General features: G+C 45.2%; 1 protein-coding gene across 1 annotated transcript in view; it reads left to right on the top strand.

Moving 5' to 3' along the window:
• The window catches only part of MARCHF9 (membrane associated ring-CH-type finger 9), a 218,654-nt gene that overhangs the window by 168,142 nt on the left and 38,069 nt on the right, over window positions 1-12,443 (top strand). The window lies entirely within an intron of this gene.

The raw sequence follows: 12,443 nt of genomic DNA, 5'->3' as shown, positions 1-12,443 counted from the left end.
GGACAGCTCTGGTGCTGAAATGTGCAAAGCACTAAGCTTCATCTGAAATCTTCCAGGGTTTTAATTTTAATTTTCCAAAATTGTTATAATGTATTCTTTCATTACAAAAAAAATGTTGCAATGCGATTGTTGCATTCCCTAATAAAGATTTGCGAGATTAAATTGCATTGTTGACTTATTTAATAAAAACAGCCCTGTTAGGCATGATATGGTAAAAATAAACCTGCCACTGAAGGGGTTAAAGGCTATGGGCATCTTTGAGGGCTAAAAAAGTTTTTTTGTGGGGAGGGGGGTAGGGGATTTGTTAGATTCGCATTGGAGGTTCAAAACAGAACCTCCAATGCCAATGTGGTCTCAACCTTAGGGCTCCCACCCACTAGCGTTTTTTTTCTCCACTGCGCTGCGAGAGTAAGTGAAAACTCTCGCAGAGCAGTGCGAGAAAATCGCAGCGATATCGCTGCGACAGTCTTTTCAAGGGGGCCAGCGGCAGCAGCGCTAGCCCCATTGAAAAGATATGGAGAATGCCGCGGACTTCTGCCACAGCTGTGACCGCGGGGATGAAGGAACCCTTTGTCACAGCTGTCACAGCTGTCACAGCTGTGGCAGAAGTCAGCGGCATGCTATCCCATTGCTTTCAATGGGATCGGCACTGCTGCCGATCCCATTGAAAGCAGTGGTTTCTGACAAGCGCTGCAGAATGATTATCGGAGAAGGGCTTGAAATATAAGCCCTTCCCCGATAATGATAAAAAAGTGGTTAAAAAAATAATTAAAAAGTTACTCACCTCTCCTGCTGTCAGCCGCGTCCTCCGGCTGGCTCCCCAGCACTGCTACTGAGCTCTTTCAGCATACGGGGATTTTAAAATCCCCGCCTCCTGAAAGGGCTGTGCAGATTGGCTGAGCGCTCAGCCAATGGCAGATAGCTCTTAGCTATTCAATCATGAATAGCTAAGATATTGCTATTCATGAATGAATAGCTAAGAGCTATCTGCCATTGGCCAGTGGGTGGGAGCCCTTAGACTGCATTGTCTATATACAATGATATATAGAAGATATAAGATTTTTTTTTTATTAAACCCTACTACACAAAAGGATTCTCAGCCTCAAATACAAGCATTTAAGTGAAAAAAATTGCACGCCCAAAGGCATTCATAGCCTTTAAAAACGTCCCACAAAAAGAAGTCATCCATAGGATAGGGCATCACTATTTGATTGATGAGGGTCTGAACATAAAGCTTTGTGTGGCACAGAGTGCTAAGCTCTCACTCACGACCTAAAGGTTGCGAGTTCAATCCCTGTATGGTTCAGGAAGCTGGCTCAAGGTTGACTCAGCCTTCCATCCTTCTGAGGTTGGTAAAATGAGTACCCAGCTTGCTGGGGGGGGGGGGGGCAATAAATAAACTACTTGAAAGCGCTGCGAAATAAGTTGATGCTACACAAATAACAAGATTTATTTTGACCACTTGGACCCCCACCAATCACGAAAACAGGAGTCTTGAGCATCCGCAAATGAGTTGAATGGTGGTCATGCATGCAAACTACCTCTGCAATCATTTCAGTGGGACTGTTGGAGATAGCCCAATGCTTGTGCTTAGCTATCTCTGGAAGTCCCATTGAAATGAAGGGCCACACAGATGACCACCACTCCATTTGGAGATTTTCTGGACCTACGTTCTCCTGATTGGTGGGGCCCCGGCAGTTAGACCCACCCTGAGCAGATAGTTATCTGATACTTCTTTTTCAGGGACAATCCCTTTAAAATGTTGTGAGATGATTTTCTTACTGTCAGGCTAACTTCACATGGGCGAACGGATTATCAGGCCATGAATCACGGCCGAACATCGCCCTCGTCAACATGTGAATTCCCCACGGATGCAAGGCATTTTTATGTCAAAACCGCCTCGCATCACTTCGGGGAAGTCGTGATCCTCTGGAGGATTGCAGAGTTTCTCGCATTGTTTTCAATGGAAGATCTTGCATCGAGTGCACCTAGCATGTGGTGCGATGCTGCTGCCAGCTCCATTGAAAACAATGGGGGATGCGATGCGAGAGCATGCACAGAGATAGAACATGCCGCAATTTGTTTCTCACATCACAGTGATTGCTGGGATTTCTTCCCACACCAGAGCTGTAGGGTCATAGTAGACCCTGATCAGCTCTGCCAGTTACTGTTGTCACTACAGGGGATGTTTCTCCCTGTAACTGGGGCTCCTATGGATGCCTCATCTACAGTGGGGGAGTGTCAAATAATAAAAAAAAACATGTGAATGTCCCCCAGAGGTCTTATATGACGTCATGGGGGACATAGATAGTAAAAAACATAATTACATAAATAAGTTTAAAAAAATTACAGAATAAAACAACAATATATACATAAGAAAGAAAATAACCCAAAGCCGACACCAACCAAAACCATCGCCGTATGCGCCCTGTAAACCAAAATCATACATACTATATATCAAAACGTCCAAAACAAAATGAGGAACCCGTTCCCATACTTTATTTTAGCGTAAATATACTAATGAAAAAAAACCCAAAAAACTAGAAATTAGTGATGAGTGAGCATACTCGCTAAGGACAATTAATTGAGCGAGCATTGTCCTTAGCGAGTACCTGCCTGCTCGGAAGAAAAGATTCGGGTGCCGGGCGGGGGGGAGCAGCGGGGGGAGCAGAGGGGAATGAAGGGGAGATCTCTCTTTCCCTCTATCCCCCCCGCTCCCCCCTGCTCGCTCCCATAGCTCACCGCTCACCCGCCGCTGGCAGCCGAATCTTTTCTTCCGAGCGGGCAGCTTCTCGCTAAGGACAATGCTCGATCGAGTAATTGTCCTTAGGGAGTATGCTTGCTCATCTCTACTAGAAATGTTTTTAGCTTTTTAATCCCAATAATACTAAAAAATGGGAAAAAAAGTCAGTGAAATGGATATAAAAAAAATAGCTTTATTTGTCACGGGAAAAAAAAACACAGCAAAAATAATTTTGGTAGCGGAAGGAAAAAAAAGGGCTGAAATCCCTCAAAAGTGTCTGGTCCTTAAGGAGTTAAGACTTCTTCTGAGACTTCTTCTCCAATCTCTTTACGTCTGTCACCATTGTATATATTACTCTCTTCGGAGGTAGGAATACCCACACAATGACCCACATGTCTACACCTTCTCAGGGTTTTCATTAGTTCTGGCTGAGGTAACAGTCATTCACAGCCTGGCGGGGACAGCTACAAAATATGGTAAAATATACAATATTACATTTAAAAACAAGTGGAGTTTTATTAGAGTCCCCCGAGGCACATCCTTAAAAAACAGTCCATTACTGTTATTCATGATGTGTATAGTCATCAGTGTAGGCATCTTAAGACCAATAGGAATTACCGCTACAGATGCAGAAAGTGACATTATACTCAGCAGCTTTCGTTTTTGGAACGCGGGGTCTCCCCTAATCCGCTTCACCTTATGTATTCATACTTAGCATTGTGATTATTTGCATCTCCTGTGTCTAGTAACATCTGATGGAGCTGAATATTTCACAAGGGTGCCCAGGGCGTGAAACTAATGTTTAGCACTGTAACAGTTATGGCAACTGGAGGAATTTTAACTTTGAGCCAGAAGAGTTATTGGCCAAATGATTTACATCCACACTCCGGGGCCAAGCTGTATTTTGGCAAGTTTCTAATTCACCCAAATGAATAATTTGAGCTTTTCTGGCGTGTGCGTTCCAAGTTTTGCCGTGGTGGATGAAAGCAAGCTCCCATCCCAGAGAAAATGTAGCAATAGTAGAACTAAGGATTCTTCCCCTCAATAGCTGAAATTACTGTATGTTAGGAAATGAGACGATAATAACGTAACGCTACGAATGGGGGATTGTAAATGACATTTAAAGGCTCGGAGTTTTGCCGCAAGAATTTTTGTGGCAAAAAATGCCATGTACAAATGTTACCTGTAGGTCAGTAGGGAATTGTGAAGTGCAGTGGGTACTCATTTTACTGACCTTGGAAGGATGGAAGGCTGAGTCAACCTTGAGCCGGCTACCTGAACCAAGCGGGGATTGTGAAGAAAATCACCATACGCAGAGCATGTGGCAATTTTGAAAACACTCGAAATCGGGGGCCTCCTGTGGCACAGAGTGTTAAGCTCTAGTTCACAACCTTCCCTGTGGCACAGAGTGTTAAGCTCTAGTTCACAACCTTCCCTGTGGCACAGAGTGTTAAGCTCTAGTTCACAACCTTCCCTGTGGCACAGAGTGTTAAGCTCTCTAGCTCGCAACCTTCCCTGTGGCACAGAGTGTTAAGCTCTAGCTCGCAACCTTCCCTGTGGCACAGAGTGTTAAGCTCTAGCTCGCAACCTTCCCTGTGGCACAGAGTGTTAAGCTCTAGCTCGCAACCTTCCCTGTGGCACAGAGTGTTAAGCTCTAGCTCACAACCTTCCCTGTGGCACAGAGTGTTAAGCTCTAGCTCGCAACCTTCCCTGTGGCACAGAGTGTTAAGCTCTAGCTCACAACCTTCCCTGTGGCACAGAGTGTTAAGCTCTAGCTCACAACCTTCCCTGTGGCACAGAGTGTTAAGCTCTAGCTCACAACCTGAAGGTTGTGAGCTAGAGTTGAACACTCTGTGCCACAGGAGGCCCCCGAGTTTGAGTGTTTTCAAAATCGCCACATGGTCTGCATACGGCGATTTTCCTCACGTTTCATGAAAGGCTTTTCTATAAGAAAAAACAAACCACAAACTATGTGTGATCAAAAAGCGGCACCAAAAAAAAAGCCTGTGAAAAACAGGGATCATCAAAATCGCAGACAATTTTTTGGACAAAAATATGCCAAAAAAAACGGTTTGAAGAAAGTTAAAAAAAGGAGATTTCTGCTTTAGGCCCGCTTCACACGGGCGAGATTTGGGTCATACATAGGAGCGATTTTCTTTTTCCAGCATCACACCGCGATGCGGGAAACAAATTGCAGAATGTCCTATCTTTGGGAGTGCCCTCGCATTGCAGCGCCCATTTTTTTTCCATGGGGTGAGCGGCAGCATCGTTAGGTGCATATGAGTGCAATGAGTTGTGAGATCTCCCCATTAAAAACAATGGGGAGACACTTTGCGATCCTCCGACGCAACTATCAGCCATGCAGGAGGATCGCTAATTTCTTGAAGTGATGCAAGTTGGTTTTGATATAAAGAACACCTTGCATCAAATCGTATGTTGGCGAGCGCGATATTGGATGGTGATTCATGGCCCGATATCGCACTCCCCCATGTGAAGTTAGCCTTAGGCTAGGTGCATACCAGTCATAACTGAGAAGCATGCCTGAAAGACTCCGGCACAATTTGCATCAGACAGCACACAGAGTCTAGACAGATGCTGCAGCGCAAACGTAGAAGATAAGCGCTCTACTTTTATTACTTTGTTGCATAACTACGTTACTTACTTAGGGCGCCCACCCACTGGCGATTTTTTTTTCTTTGCGTTTTGCGTTTTTTCTGCAGAGCAATTAGAATTGAATGTACTCCTGTCCACTGGCGTTTTGCGTTGCGTTGCATTTTTTAACATAGGAACTGTCAGTTGCATATGTGTCCTTATTTTTCTCCTAATGCACCCATGAAAGTCAATGGAAATTAAAGGAAAAGCCGCGAAAACGCGGCAAAAAACGCGGGAAAGACGCCGCGAAAACGCGGCGTTTTTCACGCACGAAAATCGCAAACGCCAGTGGGTGGGCGCCCTCACAGTGCAACTGCTGCCATTCACTTCGAGTAGCCGTGTGCGCTCCGCAAGTAGTGTAGCCATGCCTCCATAATTCAGTGTCGCATTAACACAATATGCTTTAGCGCTGTTACATCGGTACGCAGATACAGCGCATTCACACACATTGACATGTCCTATATCTCATCTACGATGAGGACAAGAATAGAACATGAGTTTTTTCACATGGACCATCGATGTTTTTAGGCCAGGGGCGTAACTATAGGGGGTGCAGGGGATGCGGTTGCACCCGGGCCCAGGAGCCTTAGGGGGCCCATAAGGCCTCTCTTCTCCATATAGGGAGCCCAGTACTATGAATAAAGCATTATAGTTGGGGGCCCAGTTACAGATTTTGCATCGGGGCCCAGAAGCTTTAAGTTACACCTTCGTTAAATTACATGGACGGCACACAGCCGCAAACCTCACTAGTGTGCGTCTAACCTAATGCCTGGTTTAGACACAACGATTCTCGCTCAAAAGTCGCTCAGAAGAAATCTTTGAGCGATAATCATTGTGTGCATTTACAGGGCAAGGTGATCGCTCAAACGACAATCGGATTGACAGTTTTGAGCAGTCACTTTGCGCTCCGAGCGGGGTATACAGAAGATAGCTAGAGCGCTGTCTTCTGCATACTCCTGCTGTCTTCACAGACCTCTCAGCTGGTATACAGCTGAGCGCTTTGAGCGGGGTATGCAGAACACAGCTAGACCGCTGTGTTCTTCATACCCCGACTGTGTTCAGGGAGCGGAATACAGCTGAAACAATAGCATCAGCTGTATCCCGCTGTGAATCCCTGATAAGGCTGATCAGCGACTCGTTAACGATGTCAGTGCAGTTAGACCCAACGATTCTTGCGCCAAAAGACAGTTTTGAGCGATTTTTGAGCGAGAATCGTTGTGTCTAAACCAGCCTAGAGATACTCTAGTTATTTACCCTAACTCTTAACAATGAACCTTCTGGGCCATGTAGATCCCCTCTAATAGCTAAGATTAACCCTTTCCAATCCAATGTCGGGCCTGCCCCGACATCATCATTTCCCTCCACAGCTCCGATGTTGGGGCAGGCCCGACACTGTAATGCAGGAGTGCATCTGCACCTGATCATCAGACACATCGGGTGCAGATACACTCCTGCATTGGTCCTCATCAAGGACCTCCGAGGAGAAGGCAGAAAGGGTTATTTACCCTTTCTACCTTCTCCTTTACACATTACATAGCGCTCAATTAGCGCTATGTAATGTAGATCGATTCCGGCTGGCGATCATGTGACCGCCGGTGTTACCTGACCCCAGCGGTCACATGAGCGCCAAGCCAGCAGGCAGAAGGGAGAATGCGGAAGTATTACTTCAGCATTCCCCCAGGGTGCAGTGAGCACTTGCACCCTCCTGAACTCTGTCAGATCAGGAGGGTGCAGGGAAAATGTATTTTTTTCTCATCCATTCTCCCCAGCTCCAATTTATTTGGAGCTGGGGAGAATGGATGAGAAAAAATAAATGGATTGGAAAGGGTTAAGAGCCTCATGCAGCAGCTTTGGAGAAATCCAGAAAGTTGACTGGGATGGGGGACGTAGGTACTTGCACAGCAGTTGATTGGGGTCTCAGACAGAAGCCCCCATGATCATATTAGACAACCCCCTTCGGGACAGCCCCTTTAAGTCGGTACTATGAATGTGATGGACTAAGAGGTTTACAGAACTAATTTGTGATATTATAAAATATGGTTTTATGAAAATGTATTCAGGCTCACAAAGTCTTAGAGCCGAAACTGGGCAAATCAGAGAAACCCCTTTGGAACAAGCATTTATTGTGTAAGTTCAGACATAGATGGAATACAAACTGGTAGATTTCTCATTGAAACCAACCATATGTAGCTATATTATTCCAACAAGAATTTCTTCGGGACGTCATAATACTCCTAGTAGGTTCCAGTACAGGGCCTGGTAGGGTCCTAATAACGACTCGAGAATTAAAGAGCACTGCATGCACCTGCCCACCGTTGTGCTTCCACAACCAGATACTGGTAATCATGTCCAGGAGTAATGAAACATCTGCTTTATCAATATGATACTTTAGAGGTGTAACTTGAAGCTTCTGGGCCCAATGCAAAACCTGTAACAGGTCCCCCAACTATAATGCTTTATTCATAGTACTGGGCTCCCTATATGGAGAAGAGAGGCCTTATGGGCCCCCTAAGGCTCCTGGGCCCGGGTGCAACCGCATCCCCTGCATCCCCAGTGTGATACTTTGAATATACTAACAGGATTAGCTGTCAACATAATCAACTAAGAATGTTCTTGGCATTAATATATTAATTTGACATCATGGAATTGCCGAATCCCCCAGTTTTTAGACCTTTCCATCAGTGGACATCACCCATACATGCCTTTGCTCGTAGAATAAAAGATCGTGTGTACAGCAAGTACATTTTTTTCATGTCGGATGCGCTTGCTATCTCCGCCAGACGCCGGCTTTATAACCCTACACAATGATCAGACGTGTATGGCCAATTTGAGTGTGCCAAATTTAGGACCGGAGTACAGAAAGAATTTGATTATTTGAGCTAAAGCAATGTTAAGGGCTGATTTTTCTTTTTTAGGACACAAAACCATTTTCTGCCTATAAAAAGCTTTCCTGAATTCTATTTCTGAAGTCCCTTTGATCATCTCTCTTCCGATATTAGAAGCACTTTTCACCTTCTAGCTGCAAGTTTGCTGGGACACTTAACCAAAATAACACTCAGCTTCAAATACACAGAAATGACACATGCCCCCTCGCCCCCTCGCCCCCAGGATTAATTCAGAACATAGACAGAGCTAGAGTGCACCATACTCTATGAGACAAAGGGATTAGATTTTATGGAATAAAGGGGACAGTCCTAAGATGAACCGGCCCTTTTACTATTTTCCTTTTTGAGACACAGGTTCCAATAATGTAGTTATCTCCGAACTCATTTTCATTCCCTGCAGTAAGCTGGCAAACAGCCTGTTCTCTGTATTGGAAAGCATTCCCAAGACTCCCAAACTCAGAAGAACAGTACAGCAGGACTTCCAGATGCTTCACTAGCTTACAGAGCGCAGGCCGTTTGCAGGCTTACAGCTCGGGAGTAAAAGGGAGTTCAGAGATACTAATTGCATCATTAGAATTTGTAACTCTATAGATGTCCATACATTATAGTAGTTCAGGGGTATTTTTCCATGTTTCAGGCCCTATTTAAAGAAGATATGTTACCATGTTCCCCTGAAAATAAGACACTGTCTTATATTATCTTTTGCCCCCCAAAAAGGCACAGTGTCTTATTTTCAGGGGGCGGGCTTATACTCACCTGGTCCACGGTGTCCCAATGCCTCCCGATGGTCTTCGACGGCAGCGCTGCGGTAAACTTTGTCCTCCTCGGCTCACAGCTGAGCTTCTGCTGGTGACAGGGCTTTGAAAACCCCGCCTCCAGCAAAGAGAACGCTGTGGTTAGCTAATCCAGTGCCAGCAGCCGGAGCTCGATGAGCCAATTACAGCCATTCAGTGATGCCATTCACTGAATGGCTGTGATTGGCTGCTGGCGCTTGATAAGCCAATCATAGCGCTCGGTTTGCTGGAGGTGTGGTATTCAAAGCCCCGTCACCAGCAGAAGCTCAGCTGTGAGACGGGGAGGACGAAGCTTACCGCAGCGTCGCTGGAGACCATCGTGACGCCACGGACCAGCTGCATATTGATTTTTGAGGGGGAGGGAGGGGGAACTGTTTAGCTAGGTCTTATTTTCGGGGGAAGCCTTATATTTCAAGCCACCCCCGAAAACCTGATAAGTCTTACTATCGGGGTAGGACGTATTTTCGGTGAAACAGGGTAGTTCTCTTAAGGTGTCTGTTTTAGTAAATACTTGTATTCTTCATAATTTAACAATTCTGAAGCTTGTTTTCTTAGAACGCTCTTTTGCCTCGTGTGGCGCAGAGTGTTAAGGCAGCAGAAATGCAGTCCTAAGCTCTTACTCAGGACCTGAAGGTTGCGAGTACAATCCCCGCATGGTTCAGGTAGCCGGTTCAAGGTTGACTCAGCCTTCCATCCTTCCGAGGTTAGTAAAATGAGTAACCAGCTTGGTGGGGGGTATTAAATAAAACTTGAAAGCGGTGCGAAATTAATTGGCGCTATACAAATAAAAACATTTATTTTATTTTTTTATTTTGCCCTGTTCCTAGATTATTCTCCCTAAAGAAGTGTGAAAGAATTGACAGCTGGGTTTCACTATTTCTACCTACATACCCTGAAACTGCCCAATGAGTGCTGTCAGTATTGTAGTAACACAAGGAAGGAGTTATTTAGACTAAAATTTTAAAAACTGCTCTTAATATGATCCTTGCTGGAAAAGGATATTCCTAATGTATTAAAAGGTGTAGACTCGGACTATTCATGCGCCTAAAAGGAAATCTATATCAATTATGAGCTGGAGTAGATTTCTAGTATGATTTCCACCAGTTTCTGGCAAAACTTAGGGCCCTTTGGGATCGTTGTCAGGTGCTCCAGTGCCGTGCAGTTGTCAACGATAATTGTGCCTATGTTTTCACACAGGAGCGATCATCACTCAGTGAATGGAGATGGTGCAGGCCGGAGATCATTCCACCTACTTGTCTCTATTCACAGTAACCAGGCAGTCGTTCATAGATGAGCAACTACCTGTATATACTGGACAATCATCATTTGATTTTTTGATCGCCGAACAAATTATCGTTAGTCGAAAAATCCCCCCCCCCACTCCTTATATTGCAGTGCACTCTTTAGTTTTGCAACATCAGACTATATTATATATTGAATAAACATTGCATCTCCCACATTGCTTATTATTAGACCATACCCCAGAAAGAAATTGAACCAGCAACATGTTGCTGAAATATCTACTGTAGGAGTATAGCTAAAAGGAAGCCAACAGAATTGTGATTGTAATTCTGTATGTGAATAGACTGTATACCACTGCATGAGAATCAAGGAAGAAAAGAAGATTGCTTGATATTTTTCATCTTGTTCATACATATTACATAAATAAATTTATTGTCTGTTTCATTGGTGGACATAGCTTATGACCATGGGCTATGGCTGCTGCCCCTAGGAGGTGGACACAAAGTAGAAAAAAGGTGTTGGCTCCTCCTACTCACGATACCTTCCCTGCAGGCACCAAACTAATCAGTTTTAGCTTAGTGCCCATAGGAGACTGTTACTTTGTCTTCAAACACCATTTGGATTTGGGGGAAAATAGGGAAACAGGACTCTCTCTGTTTTTTCACGGAGGAGGGAGAACAGAGTGAAGTTAACTATTCTGTTGTCTGCACTTCCAAGCCTTATCTTTAACGTGGCCCGCCAGCTATAGTGTCCACCTACTTTTTCAACGGAGCACTCCCTTTCTTTCTAAAGGCAGGCGAATGTCATGGGGACACTGCTGGAACGGTGAAGCATCCCAACAGGCAACGAGGGATAAGTATTTTTTAATGCTCAACTCTGAGGTAACTATTATTCACCTACCCACTGTTCATTTTCCCCATCCCCAATAGACTAGCAAAAGTCTACGTCCCAAATGCAAATGGGATCCCTTTAGTCTAATGGCGACTATAGATCCCTTACCTGTTTTTGGTAGGGGACCCTCCTCATTCCCCTCTGGTTGTTTTCCTTTCTGTGCTCTTGGTCTTTCTCGGGCCAGAGTCGCTGTGGAGCTTGAATAGAGGGGGTCCGGGTGGAGTGTTGCTGCAGAGCTTTTTCTTCCTAGGCGATGACTTTAGCGTTATTGCGATTGTGTCCACATGCACTTTAATTCTGGCATGGGCAGTCGTCTGCAGTCTCCCATGGAGATGCAGCAAGTAGGGGACAGTTATGTGCTAGTGGGATGCTGGTCAGTGCTGTAATCTATGCGCCGGCTTCAAGCCTGCTAAGGTCACTCTCACAGGGTGGATTCACGCTAAGCATGCTGGAGGTAGGACTCTGCCTCCATGGCCCTTGAGTGTTTACAAAGGTTCTGAAAATCAGTGGTGGCTGTCCTCCACGGCAAGGAAATAGTAGCCATTCCTGATCTCGATGACATCACAATAAAGGCTCCATCCAACCTGGGCAACCAACCTGGAAAGTCTCCAAATTACTCTCGACACTCTGTCCATATTCGGATGGATCATTAACCATCCCAAGTCTTCTCTCTCACAGTCCCAACATCTGGTTTTTTTGGGCCTCTCCTTTGACATGGCTCAGTCCGTCTACTGTTACCACCAGGGAAGCTACTTTGCTTCTAGAGGCAGATAGGTCTATTCACCACTGTATGAGATTGCTGAGGCTGATGGTCTCCTCCTTCGAGGCGATTCCGTTTGGTCAGTTTCACTCTTGGCCTCTCCAATAGTCCATTCTCTCAAATTGGGACAAATCTCTGAACTCCCAGGATTGGAAGATTCCCATACCTCTGCAAACACAGTGCTTACTTCATTAGTGGCTGGATTCCCCATGAATTCATCTACAACGCTTCTTCCCTACCCTCTAATATCAGGTACTCACCACAGATGTGAGCTTCTTTGGGTAGGGGCTACTCTGCAAAATCTCAAGGTACAAGGTACCTGGGCCGAACAGGAATTCACAGTGACGATAAATGTGTTGTAACTTTGGCCCATTGTCCTTTTGCTCCATCATTGTGCACCCCACCCGTCGGTGTACCCAGTACAGGTCCAAACTGACAATACGACACCTATCGCATACATAAATCACCAGGGCGGA

This window comes from Eleutherodactylus coqui, chromosome 1, assembly GCF_035609145.1.
Source record: "Eleutherodactylus coqui strain aEleCoq1 chromosome 1, aEleCoq1.hap1, whole genome shotgun sequence".
Taxonomy (NCBI): domain Eukaryota; kingdom Metazoa; phylum Chordata; class Amphibia; order Anura; family Eleutherodactylidae; genus Eleutherodactylus; species Eleutherodactylus coqui.
The sequence above is the reverse complement of the archived record's forward strand: the minus strand, read 5'-3'. Positions and strand labels throughout refer to the sequence as shown.